The sequence below is a fragment of the Cupressus sempervirens genome, chromosome 11 (genome assembly GCF_028749045.1).
Source record: "Cupressus sempervirens isolate cs-2001-9-10 chromosome 11, ASM2874904v1, whole genome shotgun sequence".
Lineage (NCBI taxonomy): Eukaryota > Viridiplantae > Streptophyta > Pinopsida > Cupressales > Cupressaceae > Cupressus > Cupressus sempervirens.
The window spans coordinates 117,526,778-117,551,307 of record NC_143128.1 but is presented as its reverse complement, the minus strand read 5'-3'; positions in this window follow the sequence as shown (position 1 = coordinate 117,551,307).

Below are 24,530 nucleotides of genomic sequence, written 5' to 3'. Positions count from 1 at the left end.
TGCATACATGTGCACCTTCAAGAGGTTCACATATGTGTACCTTCTTAATGGTTTAGCTTACCTTGTACTTTGTACCGGCATGTCAGGAGCAAAGGAGTTGGGAATGTGCATGGTGGTGGGTGTGAAGGTACAAGTGTTAGGATAGCATGAAGTGAAGTGAGAAGATGGATGAGTTTGTGGAGATTATATAGACCTAATGTCTAGGTGCGCACCTTGAGTAGTGCACAATCTAATAGGTGTGCACATATGTAAGGATGCATGTGTGCATCTCTAGAAGGATATGAGTATGCACTTATGCATTAAGCACACTTCCACACTTTGGGAAGGTGTGTATGTGCCCTAGTGTAATAGTGCACACTTTTGCACTAAAAATACCATAAACTCCATTTTGCAAACATTTGGCTTTTTGAACTTCCCCTATCAAATACTAGGGATTGACCCAGATGCTTGGGGGTGTTTGAAAAATTACCTAGTCCCCAAAATAGGGGTCTAGGAGACAAAAATAATCTACTAGGGGGTCCCCATTTCTAAGATTAATGAGGCGTCCATTTTGAGACAACAACAAATAGCCCCAAGAAGAAAGAAGAAATGAAAAAGTGATATATTCATCAGAAAGTATTCTTTTTACATGTGTCAAATGACAAATGAGTTTTGAATAATTCAAAAAATCTTTCCATTCATATTTATTTTAAATTTTCTTGCATATTTCCATTCAGGATTCATCTTTGAATTTTTTTTGTATATTTCGTGGATAACCATTTTGGAGTGCATTACCCTTATATTTCATTTACCTTTAGGATCTTCTTGAATCTTTGATTTTAATGTCATTTGTACATTTTTTCTTTCTTTTGTACCCTTACCATGCTTAGACTATGTGGCCAAGGCATTGGCATTTCTTTTCTAGTTACTTTGTTTAATTTGATAACCCTTGCATTCCTCTTTTATAGAACTTCTAGGGAACTCTCACACCAAATCAAAATTTTAGTAATTAGTTTAAGAGACCCTTTTTTTGAACTGGTAGGTTTGGATAGTCCCTTATCACCATAAACCTAGATTTCAAAATCACCAAGATAGTTAATTTGTATATTTGTAAAGTGTTGAGAACTATCGATCTATGGTTCTAATTTCAAGACTAAAATTCCTTTACAACTGCAAGTCATATCCATACTTAGTTGGTACAAGAAACAAAATCATCATAATGCTTTGACAAAGAATTATGTCTTCTTGAAATTTGAGGCAATAAGAAATGATTTTTGGGATGTGTCAAGAAAGATTCTTGATTGCACCTAATCCCTAGACTAACACAACTTGTAAAGAAAAAACACCACTATAAGAAAACACACATATACAGAAAGTAAACACATAACTAAAAGTAAACACACTTATAGAAACTTAACATACAACTAAAAGGAAACATACTTTTGTAAAGTAAAAAACAATAAAAATATTTTCTTTTCTTTTCTGAAAATAACTTTCAGGCTCAAATGTAATGTTTTAAGAACTAACCATTGATTGGAAATTGTACCAATTCCCCCTCTAGAGAACTCAATCTAAAAGTATTATCACCCAAAGTATTTGTAATTTTATACAAGCCAATTCAAAAATGTGGAAAATTTGTGTGACTACCAAGCTTCTCTTTCACCTTATCCCACATGAGAACAAGGTCATATATCTTGAAAGATTTAATTGTGGCCCACTTGTTGAAGCATTGTTTCATGATAGCCTAATGTTTCACCATATGCTCCAAAGTTTTCATTCTTTTTGCATCCAATTCCAAGAGATTCATTAATCTAATTTGAACTCTATCATCATCATCAACATATACCCTCATAAATTTCAACACTAAAATCATGAGATTAAGTGGGAACACATGTTCTTTTCCATAGGAAAATAAATATGGCAATGTCTCCAAAGAATTTTTAATCTGAACTCTATCTATCCATATTGCATATGGGTATGTGTAGGATCATGGTAAACCAAACTATGCTCTTAAATGGCAATTAAAATTCAGAAAAATTGTGTTATGTCAATTTGAAGTGAAACTTTCTACTTGTTTTAAACTTTATATCAAAAAATTGAGAGAAAAGAATCTCTAGTAAATTGAATTTAGTTTCTAAAATACTAGGTAGGCCTTATCTTAAAATAAAAAATTAAATAAAAAGAAAATAAATAAATATCGATTCATCAAAAATTTGAATTTTAATGCAATACTACAAAAATTTCAAGACAAAAAAAAGAAGTAGATCTATGTTTGTCCACCTTAATTAAAATCAAATGATAATATTTTTAGATAATATTTTAGATAAAAGAAGTAGACTTATTCCTAGATGTGGCACATAATTTTGGCTAATTTTTTATCCTAAATAAATATAATTTTATTAATTTTCTATGTTAGTTTTTGGAATAAAAAATTGTTTTATCTGACCACTTTAACTAATTCAAAACTCTGCAACATTTAATTTATCTTTTTCCCCTTATAGTAGAAGAAGCATAGAAAGTGATACATCTTTTAGATTTCAAAAATTTTGTACCATTTGAAAGTTATAGTTATTATTCAAGTAGTGTCCTAGTCAACACTTTATATGTAACTCCATTACAAAATAAGTAATAATTACTTAGTAAACTTGTAAGTTGACAAACTTGACATTTATGCAAATCTAAGAATATTCTTAAGAAACTATTCTCATTTCATCACATTTTGGTATAAAAAAATTGTCAACTACATGTTTGAAGTAAAAAAACACACAAGAACAAGCCAAAAACACATTTCGATGATGTCTTTAAAGTCAACTTACCATATAGGGTTGGTATCAAAACATATAGCAAGCCTTATAGAGCCTTTTTTTTTTAATGTAGTATATATATGGCTGGGAAAAAAATTGGAATAGAGTTTGAAATGCTCTGAAGAATTTCATAGCTACATATTTTCACATCTCCACTTTTTGGCACACCATGATCTTGCATATAACCATATTTAAGCTAAGTGTGCCAATTTTTTGGGTTGTCCTTCAACAATTTATTTATCACTTTGATCAAGTTTTTATTGGCATACTTAGCCACACCATTCCTTTTGGGATAATATTTAGATGAAATCTTGATTATGACCTAATTTTCTAATGCCCATTGAGTAAGAAAGATGGATTCAGAAGATTAACCATTGTTGTATACAAGGAAAAAATGCTTCCCAAATGTACTAATAGTATGTCCATCCAAAAATTCTATAACCACTTTCATTGTGCAATTCCAAAAAGTCTTAGGTTCTATCCAATGGGTATGATATTCTATAGCTATAAGGATGCAAATATGTCCTTGAAAATCATATAGTTCGTAGCTTCTGTTGATCCATGTCTTGTGCCATACTTATGATGAAACTATTCTAAAACCTATTTTTCTTCAAGATTCACATCCCATGAACTTCAAATAAATTCCCTTGTAATTTCATTTTATATAGCTTCCTATCTTGAAGCATATAGGATTCACATTTCATCTTGAGTTCTCTTCATTGGGAACTATTCATCCAATTAGGTGTTGGTTATGCAAGATAGTAAATAATATCTTGATACCAAAGATCGATGATTATTCCTTGATCAATGTCCACTTGAGAAACTATCATCTTTTGTTGACTTTTAGTACATATCTTTTCATCAAATATGGTTTTTTTGTTAGTACGGATCTCATTATCAGATATCATCTTACTTAACCCTTGTCCTCTTACTAACTTCATTAGTTGAATCTCTAGATCAAATTCTTGAAACATACCCATCCATTTCCCTCACCTCTCACCTAATTCATTTTTCATCATTAATGGTTTGGATACGGGATCAGGCATAGTTACATATACCATACTCCTAAGTATACAATTAAATTTCTTGATTTTATTTATCAAAGTGAAGGATAGTTTATCAAGATTAGAATAATTCAACTCAACATTCTTCAATGGAAAACTCATGAATACAACAGGTCTCTCATATTCTTTGTCTTTCTTCTAAATTATAACTTTGGCACAGGAGTGTTCTGAAGGAAAAGAGTAAATTTTGAATGGTAGTCATAATTTGGACTCACAAGCACTGGAGCTATGGAGATAGCCACTTTCATGCCTTCAAATGATTTCTTAATTTCTCGAAGCCATTTAATTTTTACTCCTTTGTTAAGAAATTCATTAAGGGTACATACTATCTCATCAAACTTGCTAATAAACTTGTGCACAAAATTGATCTTTCCAAAGAAAGACTTGAGTTTTTTATGACTATGAGGCAATGGCAAATTGTGAATTATTTATATTTATTTAAGATCAATGCATATTTCTACTTCAAAAATTATATGACCAAAAAAATGTTCCTATAGTAGCCCTAAATGAACATTTCTTAGGGTTAAGTTATATGACATACCTCTAGTATTGATTGAACATTTCTTTTAAATCAACAGTATGCATACTCCTATCTTTGGAAAAGATAGTCAAGTCATCCATGTAGCTAACTTTGCACCACTTATTTATTAGTCCTTTGAATGCCTCATCCATCACTCTTTGCAAGGTAGCTCTTGCATTGATCAATGCAAAAGGCATTCTTCTATATGCAAATGTTCCCCATTTTGTCATGAAAGAAATCTTCAACCTATCTTCTTCATCTACCATCACTTAATAATAACTTGAATATTCATCTATAAAATAAATCACTTTGGGTCCATTGACAATTTGTAATACTTCATCAAGCAAGGGAAAAGAGTAATTATCTTTTTGATATTCTAGGTTTAAATTAGAAAAATCCACGCAAAGGAATTTTTCTTTAGAATTTTTCCTTACTGGAACGAAGTTAGCAACCCATGTAGAGTGTCACATTGGATTGATAATTTTAGCATCAATTAATTTCTAGAATTTTTCATTATCAATGGTTCAATAATGGGATTGGTAGGTCTTTGTCACTGATGAAATTTTTTTTTATTAGGCTTTAATAAAATGTCATGTGTAATTATTTCAGGATTATAGGTTTTGAGTTTGTCATAACTCCATATTATGACATCTTTGTATTTTGTAAGCAACTAAAGCATGCTTTCTTTCTCTTGAGGAGTGCATGCCCTTACATTCTTACCATATTTAGATTTTCAATGCCCAGATTATATGAATCACACTCTTTGATCCCTTTCTCTTCAATAGTTCTCTTGCTCCATGTTGATTAATCTCGATCAAAGATGTATTCCAACTCTATCGTACCCTTATGAATAGTTTTGGTTTAAAAATTTATAATCCCATCTTCATTTTCTAACTCATCATCCTTAGGTTTATCATCACCAATATCATCAATTCCTTATCCTTTAAAATGGCCATTACACATGATGAGCTCAAGAATGGGTCGGTCATCTTGAAAGACTTGAAAATTTGTAATGTTGTTTGGGATAGACAAGGAAGCCACCAATTCTACTGAGAAACTTTTTAATTTTATTCTTTCAATAGGCTATCATGCACTAGCTGAAATTGTAAGATAATCTAATACAACATTTATCCTTCTTTAGATTGATCTTATACTAAATTCTTCAAAATATTCCATCATGTCGAAAAATCTTTTCTAGAATGGAAGTATTCTTCTATCATTGCAACTGTATGTTGATTTAACCTATCTAATCACCAATTGAGAGTCTCCAACTATGAGTTCTTTGATATATTTTTCTAATGTAAAGAGAAGACCATGAATCAAAGCTTCATATTCTATAATGTTGTTAGTACATATAAATTGTATGCAATATGTAGAATAAAAGGACCTAAATTTGGGATTGATTATTTCAATACCTACACTAGCTCCTAATTTTTATTTACAACCTTCAAACATTAATTTTCATATTTCTTGTTCTTTGGGCTTTCTATACTTGTGTTTATTAGTACACAACTTTTCCTTCACTTGAGTTTTAAAAGACCCTTTCTTCTAGATCAATTGTAACCTTTTACATATTGAACTTGATGAGTTACCATAATTTATCTTTGATTCTAGGAGAGTTTATTTTTCTTATTAATATTGAATATCCCCTATCAATTTTGTAATCTTGTTAATTTTTGGTTGCAAGAAAACTATAGCTAAAGTCCAACATTGGCCTTTATAAAATGTCTCCTTCTCAATATTGTAATCATTCCTAGTGGAGGGTTAGATAAACCACCTCCATCTAAAGTTGAGTCACTATATGATGCATTATGATCTTCCTTGTCTCCTTCATTAGTCTTGATAGATTTAGATGTGTATATGGGACTTCAATTTTCTTTATGTATTTCATTTGCAATTTGGCCATCTTTGAATTGCATCATCTAATTTAATATCTTAGCAATCACTTCTTGGAAATATGAACACTTGAACTCAAAATGGCTAACTTTGTGTAACATGTGAAACCCAGGGAGTATAAAACTACTTAGGTCTATTTCCTCACCCAAATACCACTAATTAGTAGGCATGTTATCTATAAAATGATTCAACAATTATTCATTTAGAGAAAGAATCTTGGATTCCTCATTCAAATTTTCTACTTTCTTGGCTAGTCAAAATCCATAATTTTGTAATACCCTAAGTTTTATTGGAAAAATGCCACCTCATTCAATACATTTTACTATGTGATAATCATATTTTATTTTCGCTCAGCCTATCTTGATCCAATTATTAATTCCTTTCCAAGGTAACCAATATTGATTAAATTCAGTTGAGAACCATCCCCTTATACACTTTATCCATTCATTTCTTTGAAAAATTCCATTAGTCTATTGGATTTCCACCACATGTATGTCTATAGTATCTTGAATTTGAGGGTATATAGTTAACGCTATGCTAACATTTTTCAATACCCTGATAACTTTTACTTCTATTTTTTAAGTAATGTCACTATTTGATTGGAGGGTTGAGGAGTGACTCCTAACCTTTGAGCTATCAAAAGGGGTATCACATTACAAGAATATCCTAAATCTATAAGAAAATTGTGTAATTTTCTTCCAAAAATTTTGAGACTAAGTAGGAAAGGAGTTACTTCCACCTTCTCTTTATACATAGTTGGCATAGCCTCAAAAGTATTAACTTATTGTGAAGATATCTTTTGAAGAACTATATTTGTGTTAGGCATTGCCTTGGTATGATCAAGAGTCTTCACTAGTGCTTCCCTTTGATTAGGACAACTTTTTTACCTTTGTTACATATCAACCTTGGTTCTCTTTAAATATTCCACTGCACTATACTTCTTAGCGGTCAATGCCATTTTCTTCAAGATTATAGGTACATTCCCTTGATTTTCATTTTTTTATCCAACATAGGGTTCTCTAGTAGGTAGTACTAGATTGTCATTAACTCTTGGATCAGGAGGCATTGGTTACAAGTAGGAGGAATCCCGTCTATCATGGGATCTTTTTGGTTATGTAAATTGTAAGTATTCTTTATTTCATTTTGAAAAGCTAGTGTCTCTTCTTATTGAGGATCTGATTCTTGACTGAATCGGGAAGTGAATTCTTCATTAGTTGGTTGTTCCATTTCAAGATTTTGTGGACAATCATATGATTATAACATCACAGTGTTGTACTACATAGGAAACTCAATATTATTGCCTTGTGAATTTTTCTTCATTTCTTTATTATCATTATAATATGAGCTACTTTCATTAGGTACATTTTGATTATATGTCATATTGGTTGATGTACACAAATTGAGCATTTTTATTGTTACTAGAAAGGATGATTTCATTGTTTTGATGGGTATTCCATTATCGATTTTGTCTTTGGAAACCATTGTTGTGATCTAGAGGATTTTAGTTATTTCCTACATTGTTATTCCACTAAAGTTCTTGTTGTAAGGGTCTGTATTCATTTTTGAGATCTTTTTCCTTTCCTTGCAACAAATTTAGATGAGACAACTCATTAGTAATTTGAGACAAGGTAGTTTTCATTTGACCAATCTCAAATGCCACATTGTTTTCTATCTTAGTTGATACTATAGCCTTTTTCTCAAAGAAAGTGAGTTTTGGAGGTTTATATCCTGGGTAACCTATTGCTAGGACTGATACAATTGGTGCCTATTGTAGTGTAATTGGATTCATTGGAATGAATTGACTAGGAATCACTAGTGCTCCAAGATGATATTGTTGCATTGTTGTGGTAGCTTGGGATGCAACCATTAATCACCCTCTATTAGGATTGGCTTTCTTAGTAAAGGTAATTAATTCTTCAGATATTTTTTCCAATGTGTTGATATTTGTAGTAGGTATCCTTCATAGGAAGATAATACTAAGATGGTTCATAGCATTAAGATAAATATGGATTATAGCTTCAACTAGTATAGTATAGGGTGTTTCCAACTTTTAGTAAGCCATGTGAAAGAAATGATTGTAACATGAAATGGTTTCCACATGATTCCTCCTTATTTATATGGATTGATGATGTATCAAAGTTAGGTTGAAAAATATTTTAAATTGTTCTAAGAACAAATTTTTGTAGGCATCCCAATCCTGAATGCATCCTGATGGAAAATTCATGTACTAGTTAAAGGCAGCTTCTCCTAATGAGTATGAGAATAAATGAAGGAACACATTATCTTGTTGAATCTTTTTTCAATTAAAAATTTCCTTGAAGACTTTGATATGGTCCTCTGTTATTCATGTTTCTCTAGAGATGAACCTCTAGGAAGAATTTCTTAGGATTCTTAGTAAAGTCATTAAGTGCACCTTGAAAATTGATTGGTGAATCTACTATGTTTGCAAAGAAGACCATTGATAGATGATTTTGTGGGATGATAGGTGGAGGTGAAATGGGAGATGAAGAAATTTGGAATGGGAGTAGTAAAATTCTTGATAGTCCTTTGTCACTCTAAGGTTTGCAAAATTGACTAAGATCTACAAACTTGTGTACACATTTTGTAGATCTTAAAGCTCATTTAAATCAAGATGTTGGATCAAGATTCTCTAGTTTGTGTCAATTGTAAAAATTACTCCTTAAAAAGAAGTACCTATCCACTTGCGCACCTTTTCACAATTCATTGATAAAAATTTCTAAACATCTAAAAATTGTAGAATATTGAAATAGCAAGTTGTTTTTCTAATTTGAATGGTTTGTAGCCCTCCTTCTCACATTAATTTTGTTGAGCCATCATTTTTCATGATGCTAATTGGTAGGAATCCTTTAAAATTCCTCTTTTGAAAATCTAATTGATGATCAACTCCAAGGTTCTAGGTGATCTTGCAACCTATTGAAATCTGCTCAATTAAAGATAAATGTATATGTAAATGAGGAGGCCTTTTATCATTCTAATTTTTTTTCGATAAGATGTTTGATCTATTGTTGATTGAATAATTAACCACAAAAGATATAAATTTTGGGTATTTTTCTATTTTATAATGAATGTATTAGAAACAATAGTTCACCAAGATAACTGAGGAGGGGGGGAGAGGGTGAGTTAGTTATCCAATAATTAAAACATTTATCAACCTTAAACAATCTTATCCATTCAACCAAAATAAAAAAAAACCATGACAAGAGGCACTTGGACAATTACACTAGATATATTAACTAGAAAACCCTTGATAAGAGGGAAAACCTAGTGGGAATGTTTCCTACAAAATGATATACTAATATAAATATTCCTTGTTAGCAGATGGACCCTATTAGGAGTCTATTACAACATTTAGTACATATGACTCCATACTAGGAGACTTTGAATCCTTATTAGAAGATTTCGACCGTGTTAGGAGTTGTGCCAATTTAGTACCTACCACTAGTTTGCATTTTATTATTATTTCCAAACTCTTTCAGCCCATTTTTATGTTTGATGATTAGTAGCATTGTTATGAGATTATCAGATGTTGTTTCAGATTTAATTGTTATATGATGAGATTACGTGGTACTCTATACTTCATGCATGCATGATTATTATTACAATGTTTTCAATCGTTGATGATGTTTAGTTAGATGGATTATTATATGTGTTTTCTTATGGATACTTACCCCATGCTACATGTGTATGGTGTGTGTGTGTGTATGTTCTCTTTATGTATGGCATTTTTGATGTGATTAAGGAAGGGAGTTGTAGTCACTTACTAGATAGGTCAATCTACACAATACACCACTTCCTACCATTCCCTGTTTAGCTTAGAATATTGTGTTTGTACATGCGTGGATTTCATGTAGGTTGTAGGTACTGAGTATTGATTTCCTTGAATTGCTAGGATGAGCATACCCTATCGGATTGTCTCAATGGTAAGAGATGGGACATAAATTCTTAAGTCCAAATCCTAAACCTTTAAGCCATTTGTCTTAGAAAATTAGGACAAGTATATGAGTTGACTACCTTTTGGATGCATCAAATGATGTTAATTCATGATTATAACCCTTTAGTTTGATTTTGTATATGTTTTTCTATGATGAATTTTCTTATTTTATTTTATGAGTCTTTGGTGAATTTTCTATTAATTAAGTCTAATTAAAAGATTAAATTAATAATTTAATTCAATGAAAAATTATTATGATATTTTAATACTTAATTATATTTAATTAATTAGGAAATCAATTAAATAGAAAGAATTTAATTTGAAGATAAAAGTTATAAGCATAATTTTAGAATGTGATGATATTTATTTAATTTAATAATAATATATTTAGACGTAAATTTTAAATAAATGCTAAATAATATTAATATTTAACTTTAAAAATATTTTATCAATTATATTTTCAAAAATAAATTAAAGAAGTGGAAAAAGAAATTAATTTATTAATAGTTTTTAGATTGCATGATGTATGCATGAGATTAAAATATAAGAAATTAGTTAAAAAAATAAAACAAGTGAGTTTTAAAAAAAATGCATAATGCGTGCATGAGATTAAAATTTAATGAAATTAATTAAAAGAGAAGTCAAGTGAAAATTAAATAAAGTTATTTTATAAATTCATAAACGTGCATGGAAAGAAAGAGAAAGGATAAGGGAAAGATAAAGAAAAGTTAATGAGGAGTTGAGGATTGGTGAGCAAAGAGTTCTCATAGGTGATCGCACAATTAGTACCCCAATTTTAGGAGAGAATTCCTTATCTCCAATTGAGGGTTCATTTTTTGAAGGACAACAAATTTTGGAAGAGGAAAGAATTTCGGAAAAGAGAAGGCTTTGAGAGGAGGAATTTCTAAACAATCTACTTGGGCATAGCGATTAGCATCAGAGTCCAAGTAGATGATTAAAATTATTCAAATAGTTTATTACACTCTTTTCTTTCCTATCTTCTTCATGACTATAGACTGTAAATCCGAATTTCTCTATGTAATGCCCCGCCAAGGGATACAAAGAATTAACCTAGAATTCTACTATGTTTGGTAGCTTATTCTTTTTTTTCAACATGAAACTAAATACCACATATAACTTATGCATAATAATGGAAGCAATAGCAATATCCATCTAAAGGTAAACATAACATACATAACAGATTACATTCTTTAAGATCCCTTAACATTGGATTACATCTAAAAACATCTAACATACATGATTCCATCTGGTACAACATCCACATGAAATAATAATGATAAGTCCAATGTTTATTCATTACATTTCAAATGCTCATTCATCATCTGTACATGTCACAAGGTATGACAAGCTCAAAAGAATATACATACATAGAATAAGGTAAATCATCCTATTCTAATCCATGATACATCAAAGTAAAGATAATCACATGATACAGATGATATATCATCATAAAAGACATATACATCCATCATAAAGATCAAACATAATAAACTAAGTGCACGATTCCTCCGAATCGTTAATAGCATCATTAGATCATCATGGATCCTAGCCATCCCTCCGTCCATAACATTCCAAATCACCGATGAGATCATCGGTATTAACATAGTAAGAATGTCACTCTTAACATATACAACATCATATGTAGAAAGTAATCTAACAAAAGATAACATCATCTAAACATATGCTAATCATCAATGAAAGGATACATATCCACCATCATGAAGGACACATCAGCCATGATGTCTCAATGAATCTCAAATGATAAGTGTGAAAAATACACTACCACTTGACCGCATGGTACCTAAGTGGTCCACTCCCACCATGCTGATGAGATAATCTCAAGTCCCAAATAGGCTAACAAAATCACATAGCACAAATCTCTATAAGTCAAGGAATCCTAAAAGTATACTAACTCAAGGGTTCCAAACATAAAATCTGACACCTAATCCCTAGAGGCACTCAATGACATGTAGGAACCTACTATGCAAGCAGGAAAGTGTCATCGCATTTATCACATACAAGCTATCCTGACAGTTCGCTAAACTCCACAGGTCCATATTGATCTCATGCGACTACTAGTATCCTCTCATACTGATGAGGCATACTACAGAATGCAAGGTTGCAACCATGTGTTCTCTGTACTCCCATTCTAGCCTATACAAACACTCAAGGCATGGGCGAGAAAAAAACACTTATCTTTTTAGGTTCATTCAGTTAGTATTAGGTGTGAATGTTATCACTTATTAATCCAACGTATAATGAGTTACCCTGGCAGCCTCTTAGGGCCCCGGCCCCCATTGCATGGCACTTCCTATCACTACATGTATATATCCTACCCTAACATCATGGAATCATAAATCTCAAAATCAAAAAAGATAATCCATAATAAAATCATCAAATATGCATAAAAGCATCAAATCTCCATGAGCAAACATCCATAGAAAATCATGAGCACAACAGCTCTCTATTGGCAACTGAAGTATCACTGATAATCAAAGTATCCATTGGTTCTCAATAACCAAAATATATCTCAATCATACTAATCGAAGACTCCAAAAATTATTGAGTCAAACATGTCACAACATGACATCATCAAGAATAAATCCACATTACAGTCCCATCATGGTGACTAGAAAATAACCAAGGATAACTGATCGATGACCAAAAATGGTTAAGTCAAGTGTCTCATACATAAGAATCTCAACTATAACAAACAGTAATTACAAACAATACATAGAGCATTCCATCACATAACCATGATTGGGTTTATAAAGATCAAGATTAAAACATCATCATAACATCACAATTACATAACCACCAAGCCTCTGGTAGACGTCGTATAACTAGTCAACACTAGTCAACCCAAAACCCAAAACAATAGCATAAAGAATACAGAATGCAAACACATGTTTTGGTTTTGCTAAATTTAAATGCAAAAGTCTTGGTTTACATTTTTCCAAATTAAATGTCAATTTGAGAAATTTCATGTTTTACCTAACCCATGTTTTTGTATTGGTAGATAAAAGTTTCTCCCTCTAACTCTTAGAACTCAAATTTCGAAATGTTCTAAATGTCTCTTATATTCCCATTTAGACCCCCATCATTTTCAAAATAATATTTGAAATTCCTTCCATATTCATCTTTCCAAATTAAAAATTATATTGAATCTATATTGCTCAACACTATAAAAATATCTTGTTATTAAAGAATTTCTCTTTAAATTCTAAACATCAATTAATATTACAATTATTTATTATCAATAATGTATATACATATATATATACTTATGTATATATATATATATATATATTTATATATATACATACATAAATAAATACATTTAATAATTTAATAACACTGCAACATTGAAAAGTCAAAATTCATATTCAATTAACCTATGAAATATGATTGAACATTGCCCATTTTAAAAAACTCAAACCGCACAAAATGTAAGTACCATCCACGCATGTATGACCTACAGATCGCAGGTACTCTGGCGATTGTAGGTACACTACGATCTCGCAGTACCCTGCAATACCGTAGCGGTCATATTAATGTTGACAAGGGTGGGGGAAAGAATCCGTCCACCCCTATTATATATATATATATATATTTATATATATATATATATATATTTTTTTTTTTTCTTTTTAAAAAAATGATAACAATAACGTTTTTTCAAACGTTGATCCCATATAAATCGCAATGCGATTTTATATATTTTTACTGTGATTATAAAGTATGATTATCCAATGTGTATATATATATATATATATATATGTATGTATGTATGCAGATGTGAAAACTATAAACATGTATATTTAACAATGAGCATATACACAATTTATTTAAAGATCTCGATTTTAAGAATTTTCCTATAACTATTTGGTCTCAAAATTTCCAATAATTAATCTAATGGGTTTGACTATGAATCTCAACCCTAGCCCCGTGTTATTTTTAGATCTATGCATACAAATTTCTTCTCAAATAAATTTACTACTCATATTGAGAATGCATACAATAGAAATAGGAAATTCCTTAGAAGACATATGGAAGACACGAAGAAGATAGGGAATGCATGATGCGGAAATAGCATAAGTAAAATCACAAGAATCTACCCGAATTATGATGCTAATTCACTCTTCCTTAGAAAACCCATAGAGAAAGCTCCCTTCCTCAGAGTTCTCGAATCCTCCAATGCTCCAATTGCACTCCAAACGCTATGTCTAAGCTTGTAGGAATGCCTGAATATAAAGAGCTCTCAGGAAACATCTAGAATGCTTGTAGAAATAGCTAGAAGGTGTCACCAACTAAGCATGGGTCTTTTCCAACCTTCTAGATGGGTCATAAGGTTGTAGATACCATGTTCTTAATTGATGCACTAACCCCCATGTTGTTGACACATGAAACATAGAAAAGTATTTATAACTTTCATTTTAATTTTTATAACTTTTATTATTATTATTTATTTATTACTTTACTATTATTTTATTATTATTATTAATTTTAATTTCTAATTTTCTTTCATTTAATTCTTTTTCCTCAATTAATTCTCATTTAATTAATTATAATCAAAATATAAAAGATTATGATATTTTAAATTAATTTTTCTCAAATAATTAATTTTAATTAAATCTATTTATTAAGACTTAATTAATAGAAAATTCACCATAGACCTCCAAGATAAAATATGAACACCCATCATAGAGAAAATCCAAAGTCAGTCTAAAAGGTTAAAAATCACGAATTATGTCATCCGACACATTCATATGTCATCCTCCCCATTCAGGGAAGTCAATACCCGATACCTGCAACCTACAGAAAAACCATGCATGTACATACAATATATATATATAATTCTAATCTAAACAAATAATGGCAGGAAGTGGTGCATCATGTAGATCCTGACTAAGCAGGTGACTACGACTCCCTTCCTTAATGACATTAGAAATGCCATACAATAAGAAAACACGCACACCATACAAATGCAAGTATGGGGTAAGTATCCATAATAAAACACATGAGATAATAAACCATCTAACTAATCATCAACAATAACTGAAAGCACTGTAATGGTCATCATCTATGCATGAAATGTAAAGTCTAAATGATCTCATCACCTAATCCACTGAATCCATAACATAATGTCTGATAATAATAGCAATAATATGTCCAGAAAAGATGTGAATGAGGGTAGGCACTACATCCACCCCCCCTTGGGTTAGGCTTACTCCTGGAAGCCTAAAAACAAGTATGGATATAACTCCCTCAATCTAGTTGCATCCTCCCAAGTAGCTGAAGAATCATCAGTAGGGTCCTAGTGGACCCTTACGTGCTCGATGGTTTGACCCCTGAGGGTCAACTCTCGCTGCTCCAGAATACAAACCGGCTCTAAAGCCAGCTGCCCATCCTCTACCTATAATGCATTCCAATCAAGAACATGTACAATATCAGGAATATACTGCCGAAGCATTGAAACATGGAAAACATCATGAATGTGAGCTAGTCTAGGCGATAGAGCAAGGCAGTAAGAAATCGAGCCAATCCTCTCTAGAATCTCGAATGGTCCCACAAAGAGAGGTGCTAGCTTAGAACCCTTTCTGTATTTGATCAGACACTTTTGCGGTCGCACTCTCAAGAAAACCTTATCACCCACAACAAACTGCTTATTAGTCCTATGAGCACCATCATACTTCTTCTGCCTATCATGTGCCGTAATCAAGTGCTCACAAATACGCACTACCTGTTGCTCCATTTCATGAAGCATCTCAGGACCCAACAAGATGTGATCCTCAAGGTTGTCCCAACTCAAGGGTGTACAAAAAAGGATGTCCATATAATGCCTGAAATGGTGCCATGCCAATAGAACTATGATACCCGTTGTTGTAAGAAAGCTCCACCAGGTAGAGATACTCCTTCCAATGTGTCTGCCTATCCATCACATACATTTGTAACCTATCTTCCAAAACCTGATTCACCCTCTCTGTCTAACCATCAGTCTCTGGATGATATGCCAAACTGAAGTTTAACTGAGCTCCAAGCTCATGCTGCAGCGATGTGTAGAATGCAGATGTGAATACAGGATCCCTATAAGAAATGATCCTTCTAGGAATACCATGTAATCTCACAATGTCACGCATGAAGACATTAGCTATAGAACCTATTGTGTAGGAAGACCTAATCGGTGAAAAATGTGCCACCTTAGTCAACTGATCAACGGTGACCATGATAGCATTATGACATCGAACTGTCATAGGTAATCCTACAATGAAATCCACGGAGATGATATCCCATTTCAAAGAAGGAATGATATTTGGGTGCAAAAGTCCATCTGGGTGCTGATGTTATGCCTTAACTCTCTGACACTCAAGGCACCTAGCCACAAAATTAGCAATATCTCGCTTCATCCTAAACCAAAAGAACAAACATCTCAAATCAGCATGCATCTTCTTGACACCTGGATGTGCTGAGTAAGGTGTACAATGGGCTTTGTGAAGCTCATCCAAAAATGGCACATAAATCCTCCCCAGATGTCTTGAAAGACCATCTAATTCTCAAATCTAACCTGCAAACTTACCTTCCAAAGATCTTCTTGAATCTATCTCTCTACACACTTCCTAATACCAGGAATCTGTGGGAAGTGCCTGAAGAATCTGACTCCTCAAATCCACACTAAGGGTCATCGATGATACCATATGTCTCCTACGACTCAAAGAATCCACCACCACATTTTCCTTACCCTGAATGTACTTAACCTCAAAATCATACTCACATAAAAACTCCATCCATTGCCTCTGGCGAGCATTCAAATTAGGTTGAGTAAAAATGTACTGAAGACTACGATGATCGTTGTGTAGCTAAACTCTATGCCCCAACAAGAAATGTCTCCATCTAGTCAAAGCATGAACTACTCCTGCTAAATCAAGATCATATCTAGGATAATTTAACTCATGATCCTTGAGCTTGCGTGATTCATACGGAATCACCCATCCATTCTGCATCAACACTGCCCCAATCCCTTCAAGAGAAGCATCTGTACACACCATAAAATCACCTTCTAGATCAGGTACGGCTAGAATCATGCACTGGTCAAAAGCTCCTTGAGCTTCTGAAAAGCTTCCTCACATTTCTCTATCCATATGAACTTCTTTCCTTTCCTCTGAAGAGAAGTGATATGATGTGCTATCCTAGAGAAGTTCTGGACAAATCTGCGATAATAATTGGCTAAACCCATGAAACTATGAATCTCTGACACATTAGTTGGTGTTAGCCAATCTATCATCAACTGAATCTTTGCAGGAACCACTGAAATACCATCAACTGAAATAATATGCCCTAAATACTGAATCTTCAATTTGAAGAATTCGCACTTAGCTACATTCACATAAAGTTGATTGTCTCTCAAACATTGCAATACCAACCGTAGGTGTTCCTCATGGTCCTTTTGAGTCTTAGAATATATCAATATGTCATCAAGAAACATGAGTACAAACCTATCCAGATAAGATTGGAATACACCATTCATCAAACTCATGAGAACTAATGGAGTATTATTCAACCCAAAAGGTACTACTATGAACTCATAATGCCCATATTGAGTTTGAAAAGCGGTCTTGTAAATATCTGCTTCCTTAATGTGAAGCTGGTGGTATCCTGACTTAAGATCAATCTTGGAGAATATTGTAGCTCCTTTGATCTGATCGAATAAGTCATCAATCCTAGGTAAAGTATACCTATTCTTAATAGTCACCTTATTCAACTGCCTATAGTCGATACAAAGGAACAAAGAATCATCTTTCTTCTTCACAAAGAGCACTGGAGCTCCCCATGGTGATACTCTAGGTCGAATGCTCCCTTTGGCCAAAAGTTCCTATAGTTGAAGATGTAGCTCACCCAATTCTTGAGTATTCATGCAATAAGGAGCTTTAGAAATAGGCTCCACTCTAGGAATTAGATCAATACTAAAGTCAATGTCCCTCTTTGGAGGCATGCCTAGAATCTCACTTGGAAAAACATCTACGTAATCTTGCAAAATTGGGTGATCTATAGTCTCCTTCATAGGATCTTCCTCGTCAAGATCATTTACCATAAAAGCAAATATCTAACATCCCTTACAAAAACTTTGCTTCAATTGCATAGCAAAAATCATCCGCAGAGATATAGGCCTTGGTATCCCAACTATCTGCACATCATTCCCTTGGTCATCTTGGTACAAAAAATCTTCTTCCTGCAATCTATACTGGCTCTATGAGATCTAAGCTAGTCCATGCCTAACACCAAATCATAGGAACCAAGGGGTATGAATCAAAGATCCACTATAGTCTCAAAGCTTCCTAAGCTAAGCCCACACTTATGAACTACAAAGTTTGTGGAGCCTTTAATACCTGAGGCTAGTTCCACTTGCCAACCATGATCTTGCTTCACTGCATCTAGCTTACACTTAGAAACTATAGATGGTGAAATAAATGAATCTATAGCTTTTGAATCAAACAATACTAAAAGAGATATATCTCTAATAGCACCTGTGGTCTCAACCACTATTCCCCGATGATCTGCCTGACACTGATCAACTACTGCAAAAACTCTATGAGCTCTACCTGCATCACCAATTGTAGGCTCTGAAACTATAGGTCTAGATCATAAAAACTAAGGTGCTCACTGAGGACATTGAGCTACATAATGTCCAATATGTCCACATGAAAAACATTCTGTATTTCTGCTAGATCCTCTACCCATAGGTGGTACATTTGATTGCTGACGACTATTCTTGCTAACAAAAGACTGGCTACTCTGAGCTGGCTGATTGGACTGATTTTGTTTATTGCATTGAGCATTGCAGTTGTTCTTGGTGTTAGAACCTTTTCCACCACCTTGAGTTTGAGAATTTGATCCCTTTTGTTGCTATGTCTGCTGAGACTGCTAATAATATTGTTTCCCGTTAGAGAAAGAAAACTTCTTGTTACCACCTAAATTTTAGTTGCTTTTAGATCTTGATGCTGCTGACACTCCTACAAAACTACCTTGACCAAGGTTGACACTTTTCTCAACAAGGATAGCTCGATGTACCACATCCTTGAGGGTTTTTGGCTAAAATACCTTAACTCCCCCAATAATACGGTTATTCAACCCCCTAATAAAGTGTTGTGTCAATTGAGCTGAATTTTCACTGAACCCTGAAAAGACATGAGCTCATAAAACTTACGCTCATACTCGATCACTGACAAAGTGTACTGTCTGAGATTATGAAATTCATCAGCCCTTTTCTATTTCCATTCCTCTAGTAGGAATCATTCATGGAAACTTTCTAGGAATAGTTCCCACATAACACTAATCATATCGATTCCTAGCTTCTTCTCATCAATCGTCCACCAAGTGGCCCCAAAATTCTCTAAATTAGTGATCACAAATATTGCCTTAACATTGTTGTCGAACTCCTGCATGGAAAAAATCCTATCGATGGAAATAAGCCACTATTTGGCCACATAACTAGAACCTTGCCCATTGAAAGGCTCAACCTTGGATCTTGAAAGATCCTTCATCTGAGTGGACACAATGGACCTTTGACGATCCTTCCGAGGACTTCTAGATCTGGGTCCATGTTCTTGTTCTATCTGGTGCACTTTGAGCTATTCTTGGACAGGAGGTAGACGTTCTAGAATAGTCTGCATCATCTGTCTCAAACCAACCTCTTAAAACTCAGATTGGTCCTCTCTATGGCTCTCTTCCTGCTACCTATTAGAGTGCTCTTCCCTACTCTCTACATGAGCCGATCCCTCATGGGCAGACTCATGGACACTGACAACTCTGCAACAACCACAACCTCTACCACGGCCTCTACCATGACCTCTAAAAGAAGACCTAGTGCCAGATACCATCCTACAATAGTGCAAAGTACTATTACAATGACATGTTGCAATAGACTAAGTTCAGTTCTTATGTTTAGGTTTAAGTAGAATTTCTAGTTTTGAAACTAAGTGTTGAAGTATGAAAAAAATATGCAAGTAACAGTTCAGGTTCTATCTCAGTTCACCTAGTTTCAAGTTCGAAAGGATACACTTAATAGTTCAAAGTTCTAGTTGTTCAAAAATACCTAGAGCTCCCAATGTAGAAACTCAGGCTCTGATACAAAATGTAATGCCTCGCCAAGGGATCCAAATAATTAACCTAGAATTATACTAAGTTTGGTAGCATTTTTTTTTTCAACATGAAAGTAAATACCACATATAACTTATGCATAATAATGGAAGCAATAGCAATATCCATCTAAAGGTAAACATAACATACATAAAAGATTACATTCTTTAAGATCCGTTAATGTTGGATTACATCTAAAAACATCTAACATACATGAATCCATCTGGTACAATATCCACATGAAATAATAATGGTAAGTCCAATTTTTATTCATTACATTTTAAATGCTCATTCATCTTCTGTACATGTCATAGGGTATGACAAGCTCAAAAGAATATACATACATAGAATAAGGTACATCATCCTATTCTAATCCATGATACATCAAAGTAAAGATAATCACATGATACAGATGATATATCATCATAAAAGACATATACATCCATCATAAAGATCAAACATAATAAACTAAGCACTCGGTTCCTCCCAACTGTTAATAGCATCATTAGATCATCATGGATCCTAGCCATCCCTCTGTGCATAACATTCCAAATCACCAAAGAGCTCATCGGTATTAACATAGTAAGAATGTCACTACTAACATATACAACATCATATGTAGAAAGTAATCTAACAAAAGATAACATCATCTAACATATGCTAATCATCAATGAAAGGATACATATCCACCATCATGAAGGATGCATCATCTACGATGTCTCAATGAATCTCAAATGATAAGAGTGGAAAATACACTACCACCCAACCGCGTGGTACCTAAGTGGTCTACTCCCACCGTACTGAGGAGATAATCTCAAGTCCCAAAAAGGGTAACAAAATCACATAGCACAAATCTCTATGTGTCTAGGAATCCTAAAAGTATACTAACTCAAGGGTTCCAAACACAAAATCTGACATCTAATCCCTAGAGGCACTCAATGACATGTAGGAACCTACTATGCAAGCAAGAAAGTGTCATTGCATTTATCACGTACAAGTAACTATTGTCACTTAGGTTTGCACCCTTGTCCAGGGCCTATGCGCGAGGACAACCTAGTGAAACATGGAAACAACCTCCAGGTTGTGGGACTTGAACTGCGAGGTTGAGTCTCTGGAGAAGGCCGACTTCCTCTTAATATCAAGGCGCACCTAACTACTCTTGGAGAGGAAAAGGGAGGAGAGCATGAAAGCAAATCTACCTAGTTCTAATCTAAGGAGGTGATGCACCAAAATAGAGTGTTTGGACCAATCTCTGCCCATTCATGCGCTACTGAACCAGAATGAAACTAAGGATATACACATTCAAACTTGCTTTAATCAAATAACCACATACAAATCAGAAAACCAAGATGAATGACACAAGGAAGAAGTTAACTTATATATCATTCACGGGCCAGCAGAGATATAGTCATGCAGATTATATATTTCAACAAAGAAATGGCACAGACAAAGAATTCTTGCACTTTAATAACAATGGTTGAAGGAGATAAGTGGAGAATCAGACACTTCAAAGGCACAAGGGAATTTTTATTAGGATTGTAGAGCAATAACTACGGAAAATCAGAGAGAAGGCCCCCCTAAAAGTAAAAAAAAAAAATTTCCTTTATAGTTTAGGCATAACTAAGATCTTTTCTAGCTGAAGTGACCTTGCAACTACCTGCCATTAAGTCCTACAGAGGATAATCATGGAAATTTGAAGAAAATTTGATCTTTTTTGCAACAGGTATTCTGAGAGGACTAAATTTGGCACCATCGATGTTCTAACTGGGTAGATGGATCAACTGAGATGGTGGAGTGTTCCTCCTCATTCTGCATTCATTTCGGATGGGTCGGGATTGATCATGAAGATAAGATCACACAACAAAATTGATTACCTTCATTTCTTGGTTCATGAATCAGCAGGTCAGCGAGGTCAAATGGTTCCACATGCTGACTGGGCCACGTAGGCCAATCGCATTCCTTCCTTCTACCATTTTTGACACCTTTTCCATGTTTGACCACCCTTAATATTGATTGGGCACCATGTCGCTATAGAAAAAGTCTTCAAAAATCCTGATAGCACCATAGCACCTAGTGGTCTCAACCTAACTATGCCACCTTTCTACCATCTAGCCGTAACATCAAAACTAACTGCCACATTGAATGCGATGATTGAACTGACTGCCAGCCATTAACCGACAACCTTGGCTAAGCCAGCGAGACACGTGTCAACAAGGTGCTATGTCGCCATGGTAAAGATCGTACAACTTCACCATAGCGAGATGACATCTTCCGTCGACTTTCCTTGATCTGACAGCAAGAAAGATAGATATTGCCCCTCAGTGTATCAATCAATGTAAACCAGCCACATCCCAATTGTCTATATTTCTTTCACCTCCAAACCTAGACCCACATGGACATGACTCCTCTAGGTGCCAACTCGCTATCATAAATCTCGTGTAGCTTTTCAATAGCACGATGGCACCTACCCTTGATCTCTGCAGATCTGATGGTGGAGAACTTAACCCTTTACTACACTGGCCACATTGAAGATCTGGTCCCATGATCTATCTATATTCTAACTTGAAATATGTGGCAGTCCCACATTGGCCTAACGAAGCACCACCCTGGCAGGAAATCATTGGTCTGACAAAGCATCAACTTGGAGGGTCCGTACTGCTTTGACCTTAATGAGGGGACAGATGGTGCCTAGGTGCTATGTCGCTATGGGAAAATTGAGGCCAACTTCCCATAGTGCCATGGCACCCAAATGATGACATGTCTTCTAATTTGGACATTTCTTCAAATGATTTGCCACCATGGCACCAGACTCCACCAACTGGGAAGATGAGGTAAAAAATGGGACCCATTTGTCTTCGATTCGCTGGGGTGGACATTTTCATTTGGGCACTATGTCGCCATTGGAAAACTCATGAGTTTTTCGATAGCAACATGGTGCCCCACCGACTTTTCTAACTTTCTAGCCCATAAAACTGACTGCTCGCCGTGAACATTTTTTGGTATGACACAACCTGCCAACACATGATAGTGACATAGTTCCCAGGGTGCCGTGGAACTTTTCTGACTCACCAAGGAACCTTGGTTGACCTGACTCATGAACTCACCATGGTAACGTGTCACTAGGGTGCGATGTCGCTATGCTATCCATTGTACAACTTCTGAAAAGTGACATAGCACCAACCATCAATCTTCCTTAGATCTGAGGATGGAGAACTTGCAAGCTGTAGAAACCATGTTATAAGGCTTAGGCATTAAAATAATATTAACTTTGGGAATTAGCTGTTGGATAGGCTGGATGTTCAAAATTTGAATCTTGGTAGGGCGAACAAATGATAACATTTATGGTGACTCACAAGGTACACAAGCCTGCTATGTGTATGACCAGTGGCCTCATGTATCCATTGGGCTATGGAGTCAAAAAAAGGGTCTATGCATACTATGAAACCCTAACCCTACCTGTGAGAGATCAAGACATGAAATCCTAAAAAAATTGCAACTACAACTGAAAACAAAAAACAAAACTTCCTCTGCAACCTGAGACACCTCAAAATTCGCTACCTCATAGGGAGACGGCTGTGCCCGCACACTTCTCGAAAAGAAAAAAATAATAGAAAAGAAACTAAACTACTTATGTACATGGATTCTCAAATTTTTAGAAATAGGGCTTCATATAGATCCCATTGACTGGAGTGGGCAAAATCTCTCCATTGGGCCGGCTTAGCTGGAATGCATTAGCTTGTTTGCAACTGGCAATTAGATAGGGGCCACTCCATAGTGCATCAAATTCAGAATGTCTTCCTGTTTTTGCCCTATTTGCATCCCACTTTAGAACTAAATCTCCTTCTTTGAAGGTTTTGACCCTAGTTTTCTTATCAAAACTCCATTTCATCCGATGCTGATGCATCTCTAGGGTATATATAGCTTTATTTCTTTTCTCTTCTAACTTAATTAGCTCTACCATTCTTACTGACATGGCACTATCTTCAATCAATTCAAGCTGATGAGACAACTCCAATGATGGGAATTCCAATGAGATTGGGAGTCTGGCTTCCCTACCATATGCCAGCACAAAAGGTGAATTTCCAACAGATCTCTTGGGTGTTATCCTATCAGCCCACAGAGCAATTCTTAATTTCTTATGCCAGACCCTCTGATTGTCT